The 26,821-nt window shown below is 40.9% G+C and overlaps 1 long non-coding RNA gene across 1 annotated transcript in view; it reads right to left on the bottom strand.

Moving 5' to 3' along the window:
- Nucleotides 1–3,156: 3,156 nt before the first annotated feature.
- LOC121816490 (uncharacterized) overlaps nucleotides 3,157–26,821 on the bottom strand; it is a 109,524-nt gene continuing 85,859 nt past the window's right edge. The window contains exon 4 of the long non-coding RNA XR_006056115.2: nucleotides 3,157–9,259. This is a non-coding gene — a long non-coding RNA (uncharacterized LOC121816490). The remainder of the gene's footprint in view (nucleotides 9,260–26,821) is intronic.

The raw sequence follows: 26,821 nt of genomic DNA, 5'->3' as shown, positions 1-26,821 counted from the left end.
TCCCAGGCTGTAACCAGAGGCTGAAGGTAGCCCATTATCACCATGGGGCTTTTCCTTTTGGAGGAAGGCAACTGTGAGAACCAGGAATCTGACCTATGACCCTGGCTGATCCTAAGGCCTGCTGAGTGTACTGGTTAAAATGTCAGCAGCCATCTCCTCCATGGGAAACATCTTTCTTTCTCAGCCCCTGGCCTGTGCAGACCCCAGGAGGGAGCCAAGAGCTCATGGCTGATGCCAGTGTCCTCATTCCCTGCAGTTCCTAAGTCTAAGCTCCACAATTGATGGTTGACATGAACAGCACTAAATGAGCCCAGCAGATGTGTAAAGAGAGCATCTTACTCTCAGGCAAAGAGGTCTGTCATCCTGTGTATAGCAGAAATAATCATGCGGATGATACTGACACCAGTGAATATTTATCATGCATTCACTATGGACCGGACGTTGTGCTGAGCACCTTATGTGTGGCTTCTCATTTAATTCTCATGACTTTATGAGGTAGGTTCAGGGAGGAATAGATAAAGCTAGGATTCTTAGCCAGCTGCCAACTCTAGGGCCCATTCATGTGATGTCTCTCAACTCTCATCCTTTTGATTCATCTAATTCAGTGACTTTTTAACTGGGAATGATTTCTGTGCTCCTTAATCCCTTATCCCGTGGATATCTGGCAAGATCTGAGACATTTTGGATGGTCACAACTGGGGTTGGGGTGTTGCTACCGGCATCTCATAGGTGGAGGCAGAGATGCCCAGAACAGCCCGTAGAACAAAGGATTATCCAGTCCCAGATGTCAGGAGTTGAGATACCCTGACCCAGCACCAGGGGCTAGATAAACATTCAGTAACGTCTGCACAGCTTTGGGGTAAACACTTTGCTTCACCCTCTTCCTTTCTTCTACCTTCAGCTGTTTACTGATTTGTTCCTTCATTCAAGAAACTGCAGCCCTCTTCTGAAGATTTTCATAGCTTCCCTGATATAAACAGGTGGCTTGTCTTGGCTCAGTATGCCTTTTAATTGGAAAGGAAATCACACTTTTTTCTCTTCACCTGGCTGATAACTAAACTTGGGTTGAGAAGGTATTCTCCCTGGAAAAACATTGTACGTCAGTGCTTCTTTATAAAAAGAAAAAAAAAAAAAATCACAGGTTGGGGTAATTAGCTGGAAGTCTAAGGACAGTGTTGATCCCAAAGCTGTGTGTGTGAGAGAGAGAGAGATGCCCTAAGAAAATCAGTCTGATCCCAGAGAAAACAATTAGAACCACGTGGTTTTTCATTCACCACTGTCTTCTGAAGCACTGCCAAAACATTTGAGATGAAGACAAAGGGATCATTCATGCTCAGCAACCCACCCTGGGGGACAGCAGAGTGCCCCGGATGGAGAAGGGCAGGCGGTCTGCTGGCTCCCACCATTAGGGCTTTATTAGTGGGGCAAACACAATTTAGAGAATCAATGAGGGGTCCAAACACTGCTCCTGGTCTGAGAGGAAGCTTTCCAAACAGCACCTGCTGTGCCCAGGGAGCTTGCATACAAGGTCTCCCCACCTAATTAGTGTCCTCCTGAACGTGCAAAAGCAGAAACCCACAAGGATTTCCTGTGACTATTTAATTACAGTTGGGTGTCTTTTGTCTTAAAACTGGCTGGAGTCTGCTAGTCCACTGCAGTACCAGGGGGGAAGATGTACAAAACCTCCTAATGAGTTGGCCTCTCTGTGTTTCTGTCCTTCTCTGAGGGTGAGAGAATTGTCTGCTTCGAAAACTGACCAAGTGGAAGTAGTGACCTATTGAACTTGAGGAAGCTCTGGAAGTAATGAGCTCTCATCAGCAGAACAATTCAGACCTGGGTGGAAGAGTCTCTTGGCACGGAAACAGAGAGAAAATTCAAGGATGAAATTCAGAAAGAAGAGGGAAGAGAGATTCCACTAGATTTAAGATGCTCCCTAGATCTGAGATTTTAAGCTTCCAAGTAAACAAGTCTTATGTATAAAAAAAAGGCCTGGTCCAGTGGGGGAGCTAAATGATAAGTTGACTGAACAAATGAAAGAAAAAAGGCCTGGGGGACACTTCAAGAAATGAAGATTTTAGCAGAAATCCCCCATGCAAATACAAAAATTCCTCAATGAATTTTTAAGTTAGGGGTCAAATCTTCATTTGAAGTTGGTTTCTGGTTATAAAGAGTCCTTGGCTTCATAGGACCAATGACTTTTCTGTCTTTTATGCACTCTTGTTTTATACACTCTACACTTCAGGGAAAATCTTTGGGAAATAGTAATTTTGAGATCTTAGGAAAAAAAGCATAAGCCCAAGGAAACGATTGTTATTCTCTCCCTTGGAGAAGATTAGTGGGTAAGTGCTGAGTTGTAACAACTTGCATAGAGAGCTGAATATAAAACCCCAAACAAAGGGCAGTCAAACCCAGGGCAGCAGTAAAGACAAGGAAATTTCCTGCTTTTTATTTAAAGCAAAGTGGCTCAGGAGGGTGTATGGGAAGTGAAGTTTAACAGTGTGAAGTTCAGAGGTCTACATAAAGTCCCCTGCTCTGCCAGTGACTTACCAGGTGGCCTTGAGGAATTGCCTGTTTCTCACACTTCTCTTCTGTAGGATGGAAGCAGTAATATCTGCCTAGCATAGCATTCCAAGTGTGTCTGAATACCAGTAAGATTGTACTGCACCCACGGATGCTATTTAAAGACTGTGTAACTCTCTAGCAAACTCTTATATGGTCATCTTTGTGCGGTCCTCTTGTGTCAACGCTTAACCTTAAACAGCCGGTTTGGAACTTGCAGTACCTCTGCAAGAACACCTCACTGTAGAAAGACTGTTACTTCTATAGTAACTATTATTCTTGATCTAGCAGAAAATGAAATAGGAATATAACTTTCACTGTCAGGATACATACACGGTCAAGTGGCACTAGAGCTGAAGAATCTGCCTGCCAGTGCAGGAGACTGCAGAGACCCAGGCTATACCCCTGGGTTGGGAAGACCCCCTGGAGAAGGAATGGCTACCCACACCAGTATTCTTGCCTGGAGAATTCCACGGACAGAGGAGCTTGGCAAACTACAGTCCATGGGGTCACAAAGAGTCAGACACGACTGAGCAAATGGACACACACACACACACACACACACACACACACACATTTTATTTACAGATATTGCTGAAAGAGCCATAAAATGGGAGAAAGGACTCTGGACCAAGCAATAGGGAACGTGGGGACTGGTGCATTCTTTTCTTTCTTTCTTTCTTTTTTTTTTTGGTTCTTTCCTTCCTCTCTCTCTTCCTCCCTCCTTCCTATATTATTTACATGATTGTCATATATTGAGTCTTATGATAAAAAATTAATGAGACTGATTCCCTGATCTCAAAGACTTTGGAACTTATTGGTGGTGAAAGTCAAATTGACAGAGAACTGAAGCAGAGCATCAAATGCATCTGAGAAAGGCTGGGTTGGGGTGGGATGTCTAGGGGGGCTTCTTGGGGAAATGCCAGGTTTGGATTTTGAAAGGTAAATAGGAGTCTGGAAGGAAACAAAGGGTGAGTAGAAATACAGGCCAAGGAAATTCCATGTGGTTCCACAGAACTGAAGCGTAACGTGTCCATGAGCACATTCTAGGGAATAAAACCACAGGGATAGAGAGATGCCTGACTGTGAAGGGCCTTCTATGACATGAGGTGCTTTGGTTTCTCCTAAGAGTTATAGGGAACCATGGAAGACCTTGAAATCAGGGTACTGATGTGATCCAATTATTTTGAAAAATCATTCAGTGATCTACTGGAGATGGAATTGCAATGGGGAGACCAGAGGCAGGAAGACCAATTTGGGGGCTGCTGCAGTGCAGTAAAAGACAATTGCCAGGATGCAGATCAAGGAAGTAAGGAAGAGAAAAAGGGGGCATCCGAGCTGAATGGTGGCACCTCAGACAAAACCACTGGGATGGGCATCTGAGGTCAGGGGAGAGCAGAAGGCTTCCTTCTCTGTTCCACCTCAAGCTTTTTGACCCCAGGCACATCATTCTGCCTCCTTTAACATTATTTTTCTAATGCATAAAATAGCAAGTTTATATAGCTCACTTTTAGACAGTGATTGTGTTTATGGACCATATGTCTTCATCATCTGTTGGAGAACATTCCAGGTAAAGTGATAATTGGTTTAGTTGGTTGGTTTGCTTAAAGAGATGGGACAGTATTTTAAGAAGATGAAGTTGGACTTCTTCCCTTTCTTTGTGTAGAAGCAAGCAATTCCATTATCTTGTGTAGATAATAGCAGGTCAAGTAAGGAAACGGCTTTATTATAATAGACCAGTCATCTTGAAAGCTTACAAACTTACTACAATTAAAAAAAAAAGTCATTCCTCTGTGGATTTCCATTGGGCAATGAAGATAATGTGCAGTCTCACCCCGGTTAAAACCTAATGCACCAGAATTGATACCTTGAATTCCTTCTTTTTCCTTTGTCTTTTATTTTCTCCAGTTGCACCCTTATCTACATGACTTCATCCACTACTGTGATGTTGTTTAATCACCTATGATTCAAACAGCTATTGTTTCAGACAGCTGCCGTCCACTGAGACATATTTGCAGACTCCAGTGGGCTTTGGTTTCCAGATAAAACCTTTCTTTTGCATGTAGAGTTTCTTGAATATTTATTTGGCTGTGTTGGGTCTTAGCTGCGGCATGTGGGATCTTTGTTGTGTCATATGGGGTTTCTCATTGTGGAGTGCAGGCTCGGTTGTCTTGTGGCATGTGGGATCTTAGTTCCCTGACCAGGGATTGAACCCAAGTCTCCTACATTGCAAGATGAATTCTTAACCACTGGACCACCAGGGAAGTCTCTATAGTTTTTCCACTTTAAAAGACAATTCCTTTGCAGCCCTCTGCTTTCACCATTCCTCACTCTCATTTGACCTCAGCTGAGAACTCAGTCTTTGAAATGTCCTCTCTTTCCAAAGATTAAGGCTGTTAAGGGGAGGGATCAAAACCTATGGCAAACTTTTCCTTTGCAGAAACCAATGGCTCTGTTCAGCATCAAAACCCAAAGGCTTATCTTTAGAAACATGGATCACTGCCTCTTTTAACCCTTTCAACTCTAACTCATTGTGAGATGTATGGTATGTTAATGACTGAACCTTAGTTTTCTCACTTACAAAGTGGAAATAATCATATCTATCTCATAGAGATTTTTGCAGATTCAGTCTCTAATACAGAGCTTGGAAGACATGTGTATCTGTCAGGATAGATTAGGTCTTGCTGCAATAACATTCAAACCCTGCTTCTTGGTGGCTTAAAACCACAAAGGATTAATTCTTTAAAAAAATTAATTTATATATTTGACTGCATGGAGTCTTAGTTGTGGCATGGGAGGATCTTTAGTTGCAGCATGTGAGCTCATGTGAGGGACTGAAACCGAGCTGCCTACATGGGGACCATGGAGTCTTAACCACTGGACCACCAGGAAAGTCCATGGAGTCTTAACCACTGAATCACCAGGAAAGTCCATGGAGTCTTAACCACTGAATCACCAGGAAAGTCCATGGAGTCTTAACCACTGAACCACTGGGAAAGTCCTAGGGTTATTTCTTGCGCAAGCTTCTTGGCCAATTGAATCAGGGCAGGGGGACTCTGCTCTCTGTCGTCCCACCAGGATCCAGTCTGTTAGAGATGCCATCATCTTATGGAATCAACATCTCAATACCAGGCTTCAGGGTAACTCACATGATTCATAGTCACACTTCACTAGATAAAGACAGTCATGTGGCTTTGCTGAACCTCAAAGGTACAAGGCCGTATAATCCTTACATGTCTCTGGACAGATAGAATAACTAGGAACACCGGTATGGGAGGAATGATGGCACCATGGTGGTGATGCAGATCATTCTTGACTTTGTTCCCCCTCATAGGTATAACTAATTACTATTTATGAATAATATACCATTTTGAAAACCTTCGAACATAGGCACGAGGCAGGAGTATACCCCCTGCACCACAGACACTGAGACAAATTGTATTAGGAAGGTAAGAGAACCTCCCTGATCCTATGGTTTCCTGAGGGGGCAAAATGAGGGCTCTCATAGACATCCTGCCTCCCCAGCATTGTGAGCTGCCTCTGAGGAGGCCCACTTGGGTCCCATCCCACGGGAATGGTGTGGAAATCTGCAGGGCTTGACCATGGGCAAATGGATTGTGATGGAGAAGAAGGGAGGGTCTTGCAGCAACCAGCATTTAGATCTTGGCAGATTGAGTTCCGTGTGTGTGTGTGTGTGTGTGTGTGTGTGTGTGTGTGTGTGCGCGCGCATAAGCTTGTGTGCACTCAATCATGTATAGTTCTTTGCAACCCCACAGATTACAGCCCACTAAGCTCCTCTGTGGAATTTTGCAGGCAAAAATACTGGAGTGGGTTGCCATTTCGTCCTCCAGGAGATCTTCTTGAGCCAGTGATCTAAACATGTCTCCTGTGTTTCCTGCATTAGCAGGTAGATTCTTTACCACTGCGCCACTGGGAAGCCCCAGGTTCCTAGTACCAGTGCCTAAATATTGATAGAAGTCTCAACCAGTGACTTTGCTCCTCTGTAGAGACAAGATGGTAGTGCAGTCTGATCAGGGAATTTGGTGGGGCACAGGCCTGCTTGATTTGGCACCCCAAAAGAGGAGTCTTGCTATCTTAGAGCCTGGTCTTCCTCTCCTTGTAGGCAGGGGAGTTAAGTCATACCTTGCCCATTGCTGAGTATAGGTCCTGGCTATCCCAACCAGGAATCTGGCTGAAACAACCAGGAAGCTACTTATCCTAGCCAACACTGGAACTAAGAGCTTAGCCAACAGCACTAACCATCTTCAGAACAAAGCCAGTGGCCTCTTTTGGTCAGGGAACTTGAGGGTACAGCTTGGCTTGAGTCAAGTCCCCAAACAAAAAGCACAGTTGCCTTGGAACAATTCTGCTGCTCTCCCAGACTGGGGAGTTAATTCATAGCTCTGCCCACTGCTGAGTATAGTTCCTCATCTGACCAGGAGGTTTGACCTGAGACCCAGGAAGCTGCTCAGTCCAGCAACACTGCAGATGTGACCTCAGCCAGCAGGTATGCCCATGTGCAGAACCAGTTGATGCCCCAATCTGGCCTGAGAGCTTGGTACACAGTTCTGCCTATTTCACTCCCCAAACTAGAGTCTTACCAACCTTGGGGCCTGCTCTGAAGCTCCTGACCTGCATTAGTGAAGGTAATCCATGTCTGCACCCACTGCTGAACCCAGCCTCCAAACCTGCTGAGCAGGAAAGCTCAGCAGAGCTTGTAGAGATCACTGTAGCCCACCCTACAGCCTCAACTACAGCAGTACTTGAATAGTGAGCCTGATCAGCGACTCAGTGCCTGCGGAGCCAAGACAGTGGCCCCACATGTTCAGAGAGCTTAGCACACATTTATGTTTGAACTGACCCCCAAAGAAATGAAGATTTATGAACTGTCATACAAAGAATTCAGAATATTCCTCTTAAAGAAATTTGCTTAACTTCAAGAACACACAAACAACAAAACTAGGAAAACAATGCATGGGAAAAAGAGAGGTTCAGAGAAATAGAACCCATTCCCCTCCTAAAAAATGAAAATCCTGGAACAGAAGAATACAGTGATTGAACTGAAGATTCAATAAAGCGTTTCAACAGCAGTCTTGACCATATCATTCAACCAGCATGACCACTGAACCATTCAACCAGAAGACAGGACACCTGAAGTTATCTAGTTAGAGGAACAAAAGGCAAAAAGAATTAAAAAAAAAAAAAGTAAAGAAAGCCTACTGGACATAGGTGATAACATTAAAAGAAAAAAAAATTCATATTAGAAAAACCCCAAAGGAGAAGAGAAATAGAAAGGGACAAACTGTATGTAAAGCAATAATGGATAAAATGTTGCAAACCCAGAGAAAGAAATGGATATCCAGATCCATGAAGCCCAAAGGATTCTAAATACTTTAAACCTGAATAGGGCTTCAATAAGACACATTCTTATTAGATTTTCAAGTCAAGGAAAAAATAATTTTTTGAAAGCAGCAGGCGAAAAGGGATATGTTGCGTACAAGGAAACATGATAAGACATTAGGCAGAATTCTCAACAAAAACTCTGCATGCCAAGAGAGAATGGGATATATTCAAAACACTGAAAGTCGGGGGGAGGGGAGAGGAATCTGTCAACCAACTATTCTATACCCAGCAAAGCTGTACTTCTGAAAAGAAGGAGGGATAATGACTTTCCTGAACAAACAAAAGCCGAGGAAGTTCATTACCACTGCTGCTGCTGCTGTGGCTAAGTCGCTTAGACCTCGCTTAATATAAATTCTAAAGGGGTTTCTTTCAGTGGAAGAAAAAAGGATGCTAATTAACATCATAAAAACATGGCTACATCAAACTCAATGATGGTGATAAATATATAATCAAAGTTAGATTCTGTAAATTAATTAAATTACAGCTGTGTAATTAAATTACAGCTCTAGATAAAAAGTTAGAAAATAAGTTAAAAAGCATTAATATAATAATTTGATACTGGATACATAATATAAAAATATGTAAACTGTAATATCAACAACTTAATATGTGAGGGGGAGGAGAAGTAAAAATGTAATGTTTAGGAATGCTATCAAGTTGTTATCAGGTTTTAAAAAGATGTTAAAAATAGAATGCTCTAATTTTAAGCTATTTTATATAAGCCTCATGACAACAAGAGAAACCCAGGAGTAGCTATGCACAAGAACAAGATAAAGATGTCAAATTATGTTTATACATAAGACATTAAATCACACCAAAAAAGACATAAGGACCAGAAAAAAAGAAACAGTGGGTCTAGAAAACAGCCAGAAAACAATGAACAAAAGGAATAAGTCCTTACTGATAATAATTACTTGAAACATAAATGAACTAGATTCTTCGACTGAAAGACACAGGATGGCTGAATGGATTTAAAAATAAAGATTTAACAATATGTTAAGAGACTCATTTTAGCTTTAACGACACACACAGACTGAGAGTGATAAGATTTTTAAAAAAAGATATTTCGAGCAAAAGTAACCAATAAAAATCATGTTCTGTGTGCTCAGCTACGTCTGACTCTTTGTGACAGCATGGATTCTGGCCCACCAGGCTTCTTTGTCCATGGAATTTTCCAGGCAAGAATACTGGTGTGGGTTGTTGTTTGCTACTCCAGGGGATCTTCCTGACCCAGAGACCGAACCCACATCTGTTGAGTCTACTGCATTTGTGAATAGATTCTTCATCAGTGTGACACCTGGAAAATTAAAAAAAAAAAAAAGCATGGGTAGCTATAATTATATAACACAAAATAAAACAGGTTAAAAATGCTAAAAAGAAGGATCATTTTAGAATGATAAAGAGGTCAATTGATCCGGAAGCTAAATCAATTGTAACGATCTATGCATCTGACATCAGAGCACCAAAATATATAAGCAAAAACAGAACTAAAAGAAAAATAACAATAATTGGAGATTTTAAAACTCCATTCTCAACAATAGGTATGTTATTGGACAATCAGTAAGTAAACTGTAGATTTGATCAAGCAGACCTAACAAGCATATACAGACTGTTTTACCCAACAGTAGTGGAATACAGTCTTCTAAAGCACAAGTGAATTTTCTATGATGGAGCATATATTAAAAAACAAAACAAGTCTCAACAAATTCAAGTATTAAAATCCTATCAAGTATCTTCTCTGACCACATGATATGAAACTAGAAAGCTAGAAATAAAGAACAAGAGGAAAATTGGAAATTCATTAGTACATAAAATTAATCACCACTTCTGAACAGTGAAGGGATCAAAGAAGAAATTAAACGGTGAACAAAAAAGCATCTCGAGACAACTGAAACTGGAAACACACATACAAACTTACGGGATGCAGAAAAACCATTCCAAGAGACATAAAACACAACAAACAGTGTTATGTATAAATTCATAAAATCGTTTTCTAAAATACTGGCATAAAGAGATATGTAGCTCTGTAGAACAGAATTGAGAACCCAGAAAAGAAACTCCACATATATGTATGGTCAACTAACATTGACCAGGGAGCCAAAAAAATGCAATGGATAAGAGACAGCCTCTTTAGTAAATGGTGCTGGGAAATGGATATTGACATGTAAGAATGAAACTAGACTCTTATCTTACACTACTCATAACAATCAACTTGAAATGGATTAACGATGTGAATGTAAGACCTGCAACCATAAAATTCCTAGAAGAAATATAGAAAAAAAGGTCCTTGGGGTGGATCTTGCAAATGAATTTTTGTACTGTATATAATAGCTAACGCATAAGCAACAAAGTAAAAAAAAAAAAAAAACTAGAGGGACTACATCAAACTAAATGGCTTCTATTCAGCAAAATAAAAAGACAACCTATATCATGGGAAAGAATATTTGCAAATCATGTATTTGACAAGGGGTTAATATCCAAAATATATCAAGTCACACAACTCAATAGCAAAACTAAATAATCTGATTAAAAATGGGCAACCAACTTAAATAGAGATTTTTCCAAAGAAGATATTCAAAAGGCCAACAGGTACCTGAAAAAGTACTCAACATTAGGGAAATTTAAGTCAAAACTACAATGAGACATCACCTCATACCTGTTAGAATGGCTACCATCCAAAAAAACAGGAGATAACATGGTGACCAGGATATGAAGAGAGGAAAACCCTTGTGTACTATTGATTGGAATGTAAATTGGTACAGTCACCGTGAAAACCAACATAGAGGTTTCTCTGAAAATTAAAACGTAAACCAACGTATGATTTAGCAATTTCACTGCTGGGTACATATCCATAGAAAATAGAATCACGATGTTGAAGAGTAATCTGCATCCCCTTGTTCACTGTGGCATAGTTTATAATAGCCAAGACATGGAAACAACCCAAGTGTTCACTGATACACAAATGGATACAGAAAATGTGTGCACGTCCATATACTATACACATGTTATACATATATATGTGTGTTTATGTATATATGTATACACACAGTGAGATACTATTTGGCCTTAACAAATAAGGAAATTCTGTCGTTTGCAACAACATGGATATACATTAAGGGCACCATGCTAAGTGAATTCAGTCAGAGAGAGAAAAATACTGATCTTACTTATATGTGGAATTTAAAAACAAAAAAACTCAGCACCAAACTCATTAAAACAAGAGATCAGAACAGTTGTTATTAGAGACAGGGGGTAGGAGTGGGGAAGTTGGATGAAGTTGTTCAAAAGGTACAAACTTCCAGGTATAAAAATAACAAGTATTGGGGATACGGTGTGCTATTTTATGACTTCAGTTTATACTGCTGGTGGTATATTTGAAGGTTGCTAACATGGTAGATCCTTAAAGTTCTTATCCTAGGGGGAAATAGCTTTTTCCCTGCGGTCATGCTGGTGCGGCTTGTGGGGTCTTCACTTCTGGAACAGGGCTTGAGCCTGGTTCCTCAGTGGTGGAAGCACTGAGTCCTAGCCACTGTACTGCCAGGGAATTCCCCAGGTTGCTTTTTTTATATGTATGACACACATTAACTAAATCTATTGTTTTAATCATTATGCAATGTGTATGTCAGGCCATTATGCTATTCGTCTTAAACATATACAATGCTCTACGTCAATTATATCTCAATAAAAATGAAAGAAAAAAAAGACACACTGGTTTGTATAAGAACACCTAAGTTTCTAAACAATGGAGCCAGCTCCCATTATAAAAAACTTGTCAGTATACACAATAAGGGGCTTCTAAAACTCAAACACATATGCTTATGAAAAAAGATTTGGAGTGTGAGTGTGTGTGTGTAAAGTATACCCTATACCTGTATGCTGTGTGTGTGCGTGAAGGTGATAAAGTAAGGGGAGCATCAGAAATACACTGACAACTACTGATTTGGGGTTGTGTTCATGGTATGCCATTTAGGTTCTGTCCTCACACTACCTGAAACTTTCCATTTCATTCATGCTCCCCTGTTCTGGATGGTGAAACCATTTAAGAACATTTTTCTTTAAATTTAACAACTGCACTGTATATCACTTATGCTCTCAACCACTGCTAATGTGTCTTATATAAAATAGTAAGCAGAAAGGAGGAGGATAAATGAAAAACAACAAAAAAGCAATGTGTCTGGTTAGAATGGCCATTGTTAACAAGTCTGTACATAACAAATGCTGGAGTGTGTGTGGAGAAAAGGGAGCCTACCTACATTCTTGGTGGAAATGTAAATTGGTGCAGCCACTATGGAAAAGAATTTGGAAGCTCCTCAAAAAACTAAAAATAAGAGTTGTAATATGATCCAGAAGTCCCACTCCTGGACATATATCCAGGAAAAACTATAATTTGAAAAGATACATGCTACCAGCCTCTGGGGTGGGAGAAGGTCTCCGGCAGTCACAAAAGTTGAGACTTGAATAGAACTATTCATACAATGAATAGTATGTTCATTGCAGCGCTGCTCACAATTGCCAAGACATGGAAACAACCTAAATATCCACCATCAGATCAGATTAATAAAGCAGATGTGGTGTATGGATGTGTGTGTGTGTGTGTGTGTGAAAGTAAAAGTGTTAATCACTCAGTTGTGCCGACTCTTTGTGACCCCATGGACGAGGCTCCTCTGTCCATGGGATTCTCCAGGCAAGAGTACTGGAGTGGGTTGCCATTCCCTTCTCTAGGGGATCTTCCGGACCCAGAGATCAAACCTGGGTCTCCCCCATTGCAGGCAGATTCTTTACCATATGAGCCAACAAGGAAGTCCTTACATATAAACATGTACACACACATTCGGATACATACAATGGAATGCTACCCAATCACCAAAAAATGAAATAATGTCATTTGCAGCAACATGGACAGAGCTAGAGTTTATCATACTAAGTGAAGCAAATCAGAAAGACAAATATTATATGATATCACTTACATGTGGAATTAAAACTTAAAATTCAGAAAACTAAGATCATGGCATCCAGTCCCATCACTTCATGGCAAATAGATGGAGAAACAGTGGAAATAATAAGAGGCTTTATTTTGGGGCGCTCCAAAGTCACTGCAAATGGTGACTGCAGCCATGAAATTAAGACACTTGGCTCCTTGGAAGAAAAGCTATGACCAACCTAGACAGCATACTAAAAAACAGAGACATTACTTTGCCAACAAAGGTCCATCTAGTCAAAGCTATGGTTTTTCCAGTAGTCATGCATGGATGTGAGAGTTGAACTATAAAGAAAGCTGAACACCAAAGAACTGATGCTTTTCAACTGTGGTGGTGAAGACTCTTGAGAGTCCCTTGGATTATGAGATTAAACCAGTCCATCCTCAAGGAAATCAGTCCTGAATATTCATTGGAAGTACTGATGCTGAAGCTGAAACTCCAATACTTTGGCCACCTGTTGAGAAGAGTTGACTCATTTGAAAAGGCCCTGATGCTGGGAAAGATTGGGGGCAGGAGGAGAAGGGAATGACAGAGGATAAGATTGTTGGATGGCGTCACCAACTAGAGGGACATGAGTTTGAGCAAGCTCTGGGAGTTGGTGATGGACAGGGAAGCCTGGTGTGCTGCAATTTATGGGGTTGCAAAGAATCAGACATGACTGAATGACTGAACTGAACATGTGGAATGTAAGATACAGCACAAATGAACCTACCTACATGTCCAGTCAATCACCATGAGCATTCAATTGTTCTTCCTAAATACCGGTAGAATCTGTGAACTACTCCCCTCCTCTGTCACTACCACATTCCAGCCAGCCAATGTTGATTCGTTGATTCTCATCAGGATAACATCAACAGCCTCCTGACAGCCTCTCTCCATGCACCCCTGCCCCGTTCAGATGCATTCCCTACACTGCAGTCAGAGCTATTTTAAAGATGTGACTGTGTATAGACTGTTCCTTGTTTCAAAATCTTCAATGGCTTTTCATTCAAGAATAAGTTCTAAAGTCATTCAGTCAGTTCAGTTACATCCGACTCTTGGCGACCCCATGGACTGCAGCATGCCAGGCTTCCCTGTCCATCACCAACTCCCGGAGCTTACTCAAACTCATATCCATCAAGTCGGTGATGCCATCCAACCATCTCATTCTCTGTCGTCCCCTTCTCCTCCAGCCTTCAATCTTTCCCAGCATCAGGGTCTTTTCCAATGAGTAAGTTCTTTGCATCAGGTGCCGAAGTATTGGAGTTTCAGCTTCAGCATCAGTCCCTCCAATGAATATTCAGGACAGATTTCCTTTAGGATGGACTGGTTGGATCTCCTTGCAGTCCAAAGGACTCTCAAGAGTCTTCTAAAGCCTAAAGTCGTTACTGTGCCTTAAAAGGCTATCTGTGATCTCTCCACCTCAGCATTTCTTGCCTTATCTACCCAGCCATCCTGGGACCCACAGTCAGTCCTGCTTTCTGATGCTTCTGTTAACAGGCACTAAGCACTTACCTTGGATGAAAGTAGCAGTGAGCTTTAGGTAACAGGGTGTGCATATGTTTTTTCTCCTCCTTTTCTGTTTTCTTAAATATTCTTCATGGAATCAGAACCTCTGTTAACTACAATATTTTATTGTTGTTGTTTAGTCATTAAACCATAACTCATTAAGCCATGTCCAACTCTTTTGCAACCCCATGGATAGTAGCCTGCCAGGCTCCTCCGTTCATTGGATTTCTCAGGCAAGAATACTGGAGTGGGTAGCCATTTCCTTCTCCAGGGGATCTTCCCAACCCAGGGATCAAACCCACATCTCCTGCTTTGGCAGGCAGACGCTTTACCCCTAAGCCACCTGGGAAGCCCAACTATAATATAATTGAAACTAAATGAATGAATGAATGAAAGATACTTTTCATGTTCCCACTAGACTAGGAAGATTTGTAAAAGGCAAATTATTTCTAGGGTTGGCTAACCAGAAGAGGGATTTCAAGCAGAATGTCTGCCTGTGCACAGAAAGAAAAGCAGGGACTAAGTATCTGTGTCACCCATTTATAATTATGAAATAATTATAAAATAAGTTGAGAAAATATTACCATAAGGCTGGCAGGATTCAGAATAAATCTTCACAAAAGAGCATTAAGCAGTTGCTGTGACAAGATTGAACAAGTGAACGAATGCCCTCCTATTTTTCAAGGTTTGTGGGGGCAAGTGCTCCCTTCCTGCTCCCCAAGGCTCATTGTAGCCCCCTGCCTCGCACTCCCTGGTGAGAGTGTTCTCAATATGAATTGCTGGTGGTGGACTCAGAGGGCTCCACTGAGGAAACAAAATTCTGGATATCTCACAGTTCTATTGCTGCCAACAGAAATTTTAATCTATAAAGGAAATTTTATTTTTTCCTCTTTTCCTGATTCTTTTTATAATTCAGCAGAAAAAGCAGTTCTCAGATACTATCCCATCTACAGCATTTGAATCTATTCACAATTATTTAAAAGTGCTGCAAGTGGTCATTGACTTTCGCACGCGTCCCCTCTTGGGAGTGATCTCTTTGGTGGTACCCGCCCCTTTCTCCCTTCCAACCCCAGTCACGGCTCTCCTGGTCCAGGGCTCCATCACAGAGGATGCTTTCCCAGACAGCTGATATCTAGGATGCAGCCTGGCAGCAAGTATCCAGGATGTCACTGGACTCCTCCACTGGTCTGACATAGCAGTGCATGCTTTAATATTCAGCTGATTTCAAGGCAGTGGCCATGGTCTCAGCAAGTGAAAGGGATGCAGCTTCTGTAACCACATGCTGACTTCCCAGGTGCCGGCAGCAGATCTAGACAGCAGCCCCATTATTACTTCCCTGAGGACATATTCCTGGATTCTCCCTGATCAGTTCAGATTGCCCTATTATACACTGTCATAACGACATGCTCTCATTATACATTTATTTCATGATTTCTGTGTTTTTCTCTTGTTAGAATAAGTTCCACGAAGATGGGAGTTATAATCTTTTTTATTCATTCACTCCTTCCCTTTATGTTTTCCTTCCTTCCTCCCCCTCCCTCCTTTTCTCTTTCTTCCTTCTATATAATATAGAACAACCTGACAAACTCTAATGGTAAGGCAGGATCAAAATGATCTGTGAATATCTTCTCAACTGCCAGGGCAGAAAAGCAACACTGTTCCAAAGGAACTAACATAATTCAATCTGTACAACCAAGTAATGATGCCCAACACACAATTTTACAAATTATTAGATGCATGAAAAAGCAGGACAGTGGTGAAAACAGTCAATAAAAGTAGACCTGAAATGTCCAGAAGCTGGAATTAGCTGGCAATCAGTTTAACCAAGGCAGGACTTCCCTGGTGGTCCAGTGGTTAGGAATCTGCCTGCCAATGCAGGGAACATGGGTTTGATCCCTGGTCCAGGAATAGTCCATATGCTGCAGGGCAAATAAGTCCTGTGCATCACAACTACTGAGGCCGCAAGCTGCAGCTACTGAAGTCTGTGCCCCTAGAGCCCATGCTCTGCAACAGATAAGCCACCACACTGAGGAGCCTGTGCATTGCGACTGGAGAGAAGCCCTCACCTGCCCCAACCAGAGAAAGCCCTCACGTAGCAATGAAGACCCAGTATGGAAGAAAACACAGTTTTAAAAATTAAAAGCATGTAGAGGATCATGTCATCTGTAAACAGTGAGAGTTTTACTTCTTCTTTTCCAATTTGGATTCCTTTTATTTCTTTTCTGCTCTGATTGCTGTGGCCAAAACTTCCAGAACTATGTTGAATAGTAGCGGTGAAAGTGGGCACCCTTGTCTTGTTCCTGACTTTAGGGGAAATGCTTTCAATTTTCACCATTGAGGATAATGTTTGCTGTGGGTTTGTCATAGATAGCTTTTATTATGTTGAGATATGTTCTATTCCTGCTTTCTGAGTTTTTATCATAAATGGATGTTGAATTTTGTCAAAGGCCTTCTGCATCTATTGAGATAATCATATGGTTTTATTTTTCAATTTGTTAATGTGGTGAATTACATTGATTGATTTGCGGATATTGAAGAATCCTTGCATCCCTGGGATAAAGCCCACTTGGTCATGGTGTATGATCTTTTAATGTGTTGTTGGATTCTGATTGCTAGAATTTTGTTGAGGATTTTGCATCTATGTTCATCAGAGATATTGGCCTGTAGTTTTCTTTTTGTGACATCTTTGTCAGGTTTTGGTATTAGGGTGATGGTGGCCTCATAGAATGAGTTTGGAAGTTTACCTTCCTCTGCAATTTCTGGAAGAGTTTGAGTAGGATAGGTGTTAGCTCTTCTCGAAATTTTGGTAGAATTCAGCTGTGAAGCCATCTGGACCTGGGCTTTGTTTGCTGGAAGATTTCTGATTACAGTATCAATTTCCGTGCTTGTGATGGGTCTGTTAAGATTTTCGATTTCTTCCTGGTTCAGTTTTGGATGATCCTCTACATGGAAAACCCTAAAGACTCCACCAGAAAATTACTAGAGCTAATCAATGAATATAGTAAAGTTGCAGGATATAAAATCAACACACAGAAATCCCTTGCATTCCTATACACGAATAATGAGAAAGTAGAAAAGAAATTAAGGAAACAATTCCATTCACCATTGCAACGAAAAGAATAAAATACTTAGAATATATCTACCTAAAGAAACTAAAGACCTATATAGAAAACTATAAAACACTGATGAAAGAAATCAAAGAGGACACTAATAGATGGAGAAATATACCATGTTCATGGATTGGAAGAATCAATATAGTGAAAATGAGTATACTACCCAAAAGCAATTTACAAATTCAATGCAATCCCTATCAAGCATTTTTCACAGAACTAGAACAAATAATTTCAAGATTTGTATGGAAATACAAAAACCTCGAATAGCCAAAGCAATCTTGAGAAAGAAGAATGGAACTGGAGGAATCAACTTGCCTGACTTCAGGCTCTACTACAAAGCCACAGTCATCAAGACAGTATGGTACTGGCACAAAGACAGACATATAGATCAATGGAACAAAATAGAAAGCCCAGAGATAAATCCACACATATGGACACCTTATCTTTGACAAAGGAGGCAAGAATATACAATGGAGTAAAGACAATCTCTTTAACAAGTGGTGCTGGGAAAACTGGTCAACCACTTGTAAAAGAATGAAACTAGATCACTTTCTAACACCGCACACAAAATAAACTCAAAATGGATTAAAGATCTAAATGTAAGATCAGAAACTATAAAACTCCTAGAGGAGAACATAGGCAAAAACACTCAGACATAAATCACAGCAGGATCCTCTATGATCCACCTCCCAGAATGCTGAAATAAAAGCAAAAATAAACAAATGGGATCTAATTAAAATTAAAAGCTTCTGCACAACAAAGGAAAATATAAGCAAGGTGAAAAGACAGCCTTCTGAATGGGAGAAAATAATAGCAAATGAAGCAACTGACAAACAACTCATCTCAAAATATACAAGCAACTTATGCAGCTCAATTCCAGAAAATAAACGACCCAATCAAAAAATGGGCCAAAGAACTAAATAGACATTTCTCCAAAGAAGACATACGGATGGCTAACAAACACATGAAAAGATGCTCAACATCACTCATTATTAGAGAAATGCAAATCAAAACCACAATGAGGTACCACTTCACACCAGTCAGAATGGCTGCGATCCAAAATCTGCAAGCAATAAATGCTGGAGGGTGTGGAGAAAGGAACCCTCCTACACTGTTGGTGGGAATGCAAACTAGTACAGCCACTATGGAGAACAGTGTGGAGATTCCTTAAAAATTGCAAATAGAACTACCTTATGACCCAGCAATCCCACTGCTGGGCATACACCGAAACCAGAATTGAAAGAGACACATGTACCCCAATGTTCATCGCAGCACTGTTTATAATAGCCAGGACATGGAAACAACCTAGATGTCCATCAGCAGATGAATGGATAAGAAAGCTGTGGTACATATACACAATGGAGTATTACTCAGCCGTTAAAAGAATTCATTTGAATCAGTTCTGATGAGATGGATGAAACTGGAGCCGATTATACAGAGTGAAGTAAGCCAGAAAAACACCAATACAGTATACTAACACATATATGGAATTTAGGAAGATGGCAATGACGACCCTGTGTGCAAGACAGGGAAAGAGACACAGATGTGTATAACGGACTTTTGGACTCAGAGGGAGAGGGAGAGGGTGGGATGATTTGGGAGAATGACATTCTAACATGTATACTATCATGTGAATTGAATCGCCAGTCTATGTTTGACGCAGGATGCAGCATGCTTGGGGCTGGTGCATGGGATGACCCAGAAAGATGTTATGGGGAGGGAGGTGGGAGGGGGTTCATGTTTGGGAATGCATGTAAGAATTAAAGATTTTAAAATTTAAAAAATAAAAAACTAAAAAAGAAAAAAAAAATAAAAATTAAAAGCAAATAAAATAAACCAAGCATTCTGGGAAATAAAGACAGTATAGAAGATTGCAGCTTCCCTGTCCTCCAACAATGGTCAATGACTAGAGAGCTACCCACAAATACACCTAAAGACATTTTGGCAACACCATCGAACAAAATAGATGAGAAGAACGGCAGAAGAGGAAGGCAGCTTTATTTTGCCTGCCTCGTCCCATGTCCCAGGCTGTCTTTGTTCAGCTCTGAGAAGGAACTTCCCAGCTAGTAAAAGTTCCTCTCACCAGGAGAGGAAGAGAGGGGTGAGTGACTAGCTTCTTCAGCCTTTCTGAGCACTGTGTGAAGGTCCAGCGTAGTATTTTCCATCCTAGATAAGCAAAGAGAGCCGGCTAGGGAAAAGAAAGAAGAGGCTGTTATTAGCAAACACACAGTGGAAATGATTTGGTCAAGACAGATCTTTCTTTCAGACAAATTCAGCAGCTTCCACCACATACCAAGTTATGGACTGGCTATGCAGATCTTGCCAGCTGCCTTACAGGTATTTATGTTCACTAACACCAGTTGTGATTCAATCCTTCCCTGCTCCCTTCACACTCCTCATACCCTGCCAGGGCCTGCACCCACCCTGGCAGCCATCTAAGGTCTTTGTAGCAGTACAAATATAAAACGACAGCCACTTGGATCCCCTCTCCTCATCAGAACCCAGGATCTATGCTCACAGCCAGCCAGGCTTTAGGAGCTAGGTGAATACTGATTTTTGAAAAAGATCAACAAAATTGAAAAACTTTTAGCTAACTAACTCAGGAAAACAGAGAGAAGACTCAAAAATCAGAATTAGAAATGAGAAAGAAGACACTGAATTTGATACTGCAGAAATATAAAAGATCATGAGAGACTTGTGTGAACAGTTATATACCAATAAACTGGACAACATAGAAAAACAGATACATTCCTAAGAATATACAACCTCCCAAGAGTGAATCACGAAGAAATAGGGAATCTCAACAGACAAATATCAAGGAAGAAGATAGTACTAGTAATCAAAAACCTCCCTAAGCAGAAAAGCCCAGGCAGATTGTTTTACTGGTAAATTCTACAATATTTACAGAAAAATTAATGCCATCTTTCACTAACTCTTATAAGAACTGAAGAAGAGAGAACACTCCCAAACTCATTTTATGAGGCTATCATCAACCGGATACCAAAGCCAGAGGATACAAAGAAACTACAGACAAGTATTCCTGATGAATATTGATGCAAAAAATTCTCAACAAAACATTAGCAAACTGAATGCAACAACACAGTTAAAAGCATTGTTCACTGTGATCAAGTAGGATTTATCTAAAGTGAGGATGCAAGGATGGTTCAATATGCAAAGCGGTAAATGTGAAACACCACATTAACAGAATGAAAGATGAAGTCATGATCATCTGGATAGACGCAGAAAAAGCACTTGACAAAGTACTGTGTCCTTTCATGATAAAAATGCTCAACAGATTGGGTATAGAGGGCATACACCTCAAAAAGTAAAGGACATATATGATAAACCCATAGCCAGCATCATTCTCAATAGTGAAAGTTTTGAAAGCTTTTTTCTAAATCCAGGAGCAAGACAAATGTGCCCACTTCCAGCACTCCTATGCAACACAGTACTGGAAATCTTAGCCAGAGCAATTAGGCAAGCAAAAGAAATAAGAGGCATCGGAACAGGAAAGGAAGAGGTAGAAATGTCTTTGTTTGCAGATGACATGATTATATATGTATTAAGTCCTAAGTTATATATATATAGTGTGTATATATATATATAAAATCTCCACCAAAATCATAACTAAATCAATAAATTCAGTAATATTGAAGGATATAAAATCAACATACAGAATACAGTTCAGTTCTGTACACTAAGAATAAAACACATAAAAAGAAAACAATCTTGTGTATAACAGCATTAAAAGTAATAAAATACTTAGCCTTTTTTTTTAACCAATCCATTGATTTTTAATGTATGAAGTGCAACATTTTCAAACATCAAGTCAAAAGTATATTATAAATCTATTTTTTGGCACTTTAACATGTCTTTAATGCAAATGTCCATTTTAGTATTCATTTGGTGCCCAAGCTCCAATGAATCATTGGAGTGGAATTTTGCTGCATACCAGGACCCTGAGCTAGGGGTGGGGGCAGAAATTAGCAGAAGACTCATGACTTAATTCTGGTACTTCTTGGTTGCATGGCCCTAAACCATTTTCTGGATTCCTTGTGCTTTATTTTCATCCTGTATAAAATGAGTTTTAATGGTACCTGTTCCTCAAGTGCTTAACTCAGTAAGGTATAGGCCACAGTGCTTACTCTCCTGGTTTGGGTTCATATAAGCATGGTCTGTACTAACCCAGTATATGACCTCCTGGGCATGTTGTGTGTTGCGTGTTGCTGAATAACTGCTAACATCTGTGTCTAAACATTGGTATACACTCAGGCCAAGAGTTTCAAGAGATGGTTTGCTTTTATTTCCATTACTCTGGGAGGTGGGTCATAGAGGATCCTGCTGTGATTTATGTCAGAGAATGTTTTGCCTATGTTTTCCTCTAGGAGTTTTATAATTTCTGGTCTTACATTTAGATCTTTAATCCATTTTGAGTTTATTTTTATGTTTGATGTTAGAAAGTGTTCTAGTTTCATCCTTTTACAAGTGGTTGACCAGTTTTCCCAGCACCGCTTGTTAAAGAAATCGTCTTTTCTCCATTAGCTTCCAATTAAAATAAATTAATTTACAAAAAAAAAAAAGAGATGGTTTGATTCTGAATTTTGCAACTCATGATGTTCCTTGAATCTCCAAATTTTTCTTTTCTTTCTCCCTAATGTCCTACTATGGGTTATCTTAGAAAAGTCTGTTGAGGAACTCCAAGCTTGGTGAACCCCAGTTCTCATACACAAGATCTATCCTCCGAGAGCTTAGTAACAACATGGTAACAGGAACAGAGCTGGCACGTGTGTGGCCAGCCTATGGCCCAGCCTGTCATGTTTGGAGGAAGAACCACAGCATGCATGCTGGCAAAGGGCCTGATGGTGAAACAGACTTAGTCCCCAGTTCGTGAGAAACTCCATGCGCTGCACTGGGCTTTCTTAGCCCTCAAAATCCCAGCTTTGCCTCCAGAGCTGCTTAGTCTCCAGAACCATTGTCCCCAGTCAGGTGGGAGGACTTCAGGCTTGAGAGGGTGGGCAAGAAGAGATCTAGAAAAGCCAGGCATCCCGGACACATGCTGCAGGAGGGAAACGAGATGAGGACCAGGCTTCTTGCTTGCTATTATTTTAGGCCAAGTGACAGTCAACACAGAGTCATAAGAGAATCTGACCGTGAATTAGCAAACTCAGTTATGTTCCCGAAACATGAGGCTACAGAAATCTGGTCTGTTTTCCCAGAGGGCCTTGCCAGGTGCTAGCAGCTAGGTTTAAAAATGTCAAGTGATGTCACAGATGGGTTTTCCTTCCTTCACCCACTCCCCTTTTCTGTTACTTCCCAGATCTCCCCATCTCCTTTTCTTTTTCCCTTGGACCACTCCCTGTGCCTGTCCCAACAGAATCATGTGGAACTGAAAATAGTGCTGTGCCCTCTTGATTTGCTGCTGGAAGGGACTTGTTTGTTCCAGAGGCAAAGGGGCTGAGAGAAAGCAGCTGGTGTCTGGTCAGATTTGCTTGTGTTCTGCTGTGATGGTGATGAACTGTTTTCCTTTGGCCATCCTTCCTCATGGTTGGGGCTGAGGGCGCTCTGTTCTGAGCACACTGCTTCTTTATTACTTTTCTTTGGGTCTCTCTTTGCTGGTTTATTTTCTATCACATGCCACTGTAAGATTCATTTAGGGTGAAAGTAATGAAGGCTGTTTTTTTTTTTTTTAAATCAGCATCCTTGATAAATGTTCTTAAGGCTCTGAATGTAGAATACAGGGCTAGACCCAGATGTATAAAGTATATCTTTCCTTCTCCAGAGGATTACAATCTACCTAAACAAGTAATCAAATTTAATTCAAGTTCATACAGAGTGGACAGGGCAAAGAGTAGGGGCGGAGTAATCACACATCTTGGTCATTGCCAGGTGCTGGGTCCCTAGGATGCATCTTACATGAGTGGTCCATCCTAACACCCCTTGAGAAGAAGGTGGTCCCCATTTTTCCCACAAAGAAAATGAAGTCAGGGAGGAGAGATGGCTCTTCACAGGGTGTGATGTGGCAGGTCTCATCTGCCACTCTGTGAGGGGGAAAGTAAGAAGGTTAAACAATAGGAATTCAAGGCAGAATTATTAATATTAGAGAGCCAAGGTCCAGCAGTGATTCTCAAAGCGTGGTCCCTAGACCAGATGCATTAGCACTCGCTTGGAACTTGTCAGGTAGGCACATTCTGAGGCCCCACCCACACCTACTGAGCCAGAACCTCTGGGGGTTGGGGCCTGACAATCTGTGTTTTAACCTGGTCATTTTAACCAAGTTATTCAGAGACAGGAAAATGTTGACAAGCACTGACCAGGGAAAAGAAGTCCAGCTGGGCAAGGAAGCAGGCACCCAGAGATGGAGACAAGATGATGGCGCAGGACTGAGTAGCGAACTTTGAGAAGGCGGCATGCAAACCTCACTGGGGAGGATGGGCCTGATTAGCACACTCTCAGCAAAGCCTGGTATCCTGCCAAGGACAGAACCTGAGGCCTCAGCTGGTTCTCTTACACCCAGGGCCTTTGAATCATCTCATTACAATGAATTCAGCAGGCAACAAAGGTTGTGACTACCTTAAAATGATCTGTTTGGGTGCTTATTAAGCATCTAACCATGATGAAACGCATTCAGGTCTTGGGTGGAAGACCATTTGTCCTTCAATTTTATTTCTACATTAGTTATTGTGAAGTAGAGTTTAAGTGTGCACCATGTCCTCTGATTCCAGCTAAAAAGATAAGCACATTTGTATTTGTGTGGACAAGCCTGTAGATTTCTACCCATTGTCATAACCCGGATAAAAGCAACACCTTTAAATAACAGTTCCCCTACATGATGAGATTAAAACTTGTTCTTATTGCTGTTAACAAGAATACTCATGGGTTGGTTATGCAGAGGAACAGAAAGTATTTCTATTGTTGCTTGGAGTTGTGACATCATCTGTTGCCTAGTAGCTTTACTTGGGGCTATCTGTCAGAAAATTGATAAAAAGACAGAAACACAAAGGATTCAGAAGAAATGTTCCCTGAACTCTATTATGGGAACTTCTTTTCAGGTGTTTATCCCCACATTTTCTCCTTGGAAAACATTAGTTTTGGGTAGAAAAACATACCAAGTTCAGTTGTGGGGTTTTTGTTTCTGAGCTACACATTATATAACTTAGAATCAATCACTCTTTGGTTCTAATAAAATGTACCAGTTGACCTTTAAACTTTTTTGGCATCTTGAAATTGAAAATGAACGGTTTCTATCTGGATCACAAGGAAAAATCAGAAAAACTCAATCCTGACATCATTACAGCTTGGCATTTTGCATATATATGTTCAAAGGATGTGTGTCCATGATGTACCAGAAAACATCACGCTGGTGCTTGTTTCTTCACCGTTTACTCTACATCCAGTGTCCAGGATAGTGTGCAGCCCAGTGTACAGCTGAATGTAGTGTCTAGTGTACATTCAGTGTATAGTATACACCCCAGTGTATGGCGTACAGTCCAGTGTACACTCACTGTCCAGTACAGTGTACATCCCAGTGTACAGTCTAGTGTACAGGTGTACATCTATGTACAGTCCAATGTACGGCCCACTGTATAGTGTGCATTCCAGGGTACAGCTGGAGCACAGCTGGCATATATCTGGAGCACAGCTGGCACACAGTCAAGTGCACATCTGGACACATCTGGTGTACAATCCACAGGCACATCTCGGTGTACACAGTGCAGTGTAAAGTCAGGGTATGTCCAGTGTATATTCCAATGGAACAGTCTGATGTACAGCCCAGTATACACCAGTGTATGTCTAGTGTATATCCATGTACAGTCCAGTGTACAGTCTGTGCCTGTCTCTTCCACATTTATAAAATCTTATGAATGGCTCTTACAGTCATTCTTACAAGAAATGGCAAAGAACAAATAATGAATAGGTTCAAAGAAGAAAGGGAAAAAGGAACAAAATTTAGGCAAATTGAAAATTGGATTGCTTGACACTGAATTCAAGTCAGTGGTGTGCCAGAGCTCTCTCGTTGTCCTACACAAGCAGTATTCAAAACATCAGGAATTTTGCCAGCTGATTATTAGGCCCTTTGTAGCTTGAAACTGCTGGGAACAGTTACACCTGGGAAATCAGCAAGCTCTACAAGTCAGGGATTTTATCAGTGAGTCCAGGTTCTAGTGGACAATTGACATTCATGATTGTGGTACAGTTAGTCCAAGTTCTTGTCCATCCAACATATGATGCTACTAAAACTCCCAGATGCCAGTGACAGGCAGTTCATGTCCTAAGTATCTCCCTGGTATGTCCCTTTTCGCTCATCCTGCCATCTCTTCCTAGTTCTGTCTTTATTGTCTCTGCCTTAGATTACTGCTATTGCTTCCCAGCAGACTCCACCCCTGGAACAATATCATGGTTAAAGCTATACCACTAGAGGGACTTCTCTCATGGTCTAGTAGTTAAGACTCCATGCACCCAATGCAGAGGGCACAGGTTCAAATCCTGGTTGGGGAACTAAGATCCTACATGTTGCAATGTATGTGTGTTAGTCAGTCATGTCCAACTCTGCAATTCCCATGAACTGTAGCCCGCCAGGCTACATGAAATTCTCCAGGCAAGAATACTGGACTGGGTCACAGCTAAGCCAAAAAAACAAACAACAACAAAAAAAACAACCTACCACTATAATAAAGTTTAGTATGAACCCTGCTAGTCTGGAATCTAGGAAAATAAGACCATTATCTTTGACTACTGGGAAAAATAGTGTGTAACACATTCCTATATAAACAGGGCATTTTTGATTGACTATAAAGTAGGTGCTTTTATTTTCCCTCTTTTGATGTAGGTTTCTACACATTGAATCTATGACCATAGGTTTTATTTTCAAAATAGTTGGCCATGGCTAGGTTACAGCTTGTAACTGTGACAGTGACAGTAATATGCTCACAGTGGTGTTGACCCCATGACTTTTAACCTCAGGGTTGTCCTGCTCTAGCCAGCTGATCAAAAGCAATTTGTCAATGAAAACATCCACCAGAGGGAATGTTCCTATGGGGCATGATTAGACCTATCTCTGTCTTCACTCCACCCTGAGCTTAGTCTGGGGGAAGAAGTCTTCCAAGGTGCCTCAGCACTGATTTTCTGTCACCCAGGCTGGTGTAAGTGTATCTATAATTAACGCTGGTAGACATGCAGAAATGTAAGAATGCCATGTTTTCTTCTAAGCCATGCAGATTCATTAAGAAAGTAAAACATTGATGCATCTCCTGCACGGTTTCCTCCTCTGGGTTGTGGAAG

Source organism: Ovis aries, chromosome 14 (assembly GCF_016772045.2).
Source record: "Ovis aries strain OAR_USU_Benz2616 breed Rambouillet chromosome 14, ARS-UI_Ramb_v3.0, whole genome shotgun sequence".
Classification (NCBI taxonomy): domain Eukaryota; kingdom Metazoa; phylum Chordata; class Mammalia; order Artiodactyla; family Bovidae; genus Ovis; species Ovis aries.
Note: the sequence above shows the minus strand (reverse complement) of the source record. Positions and strands in the feature narration are given on the sequence as shown.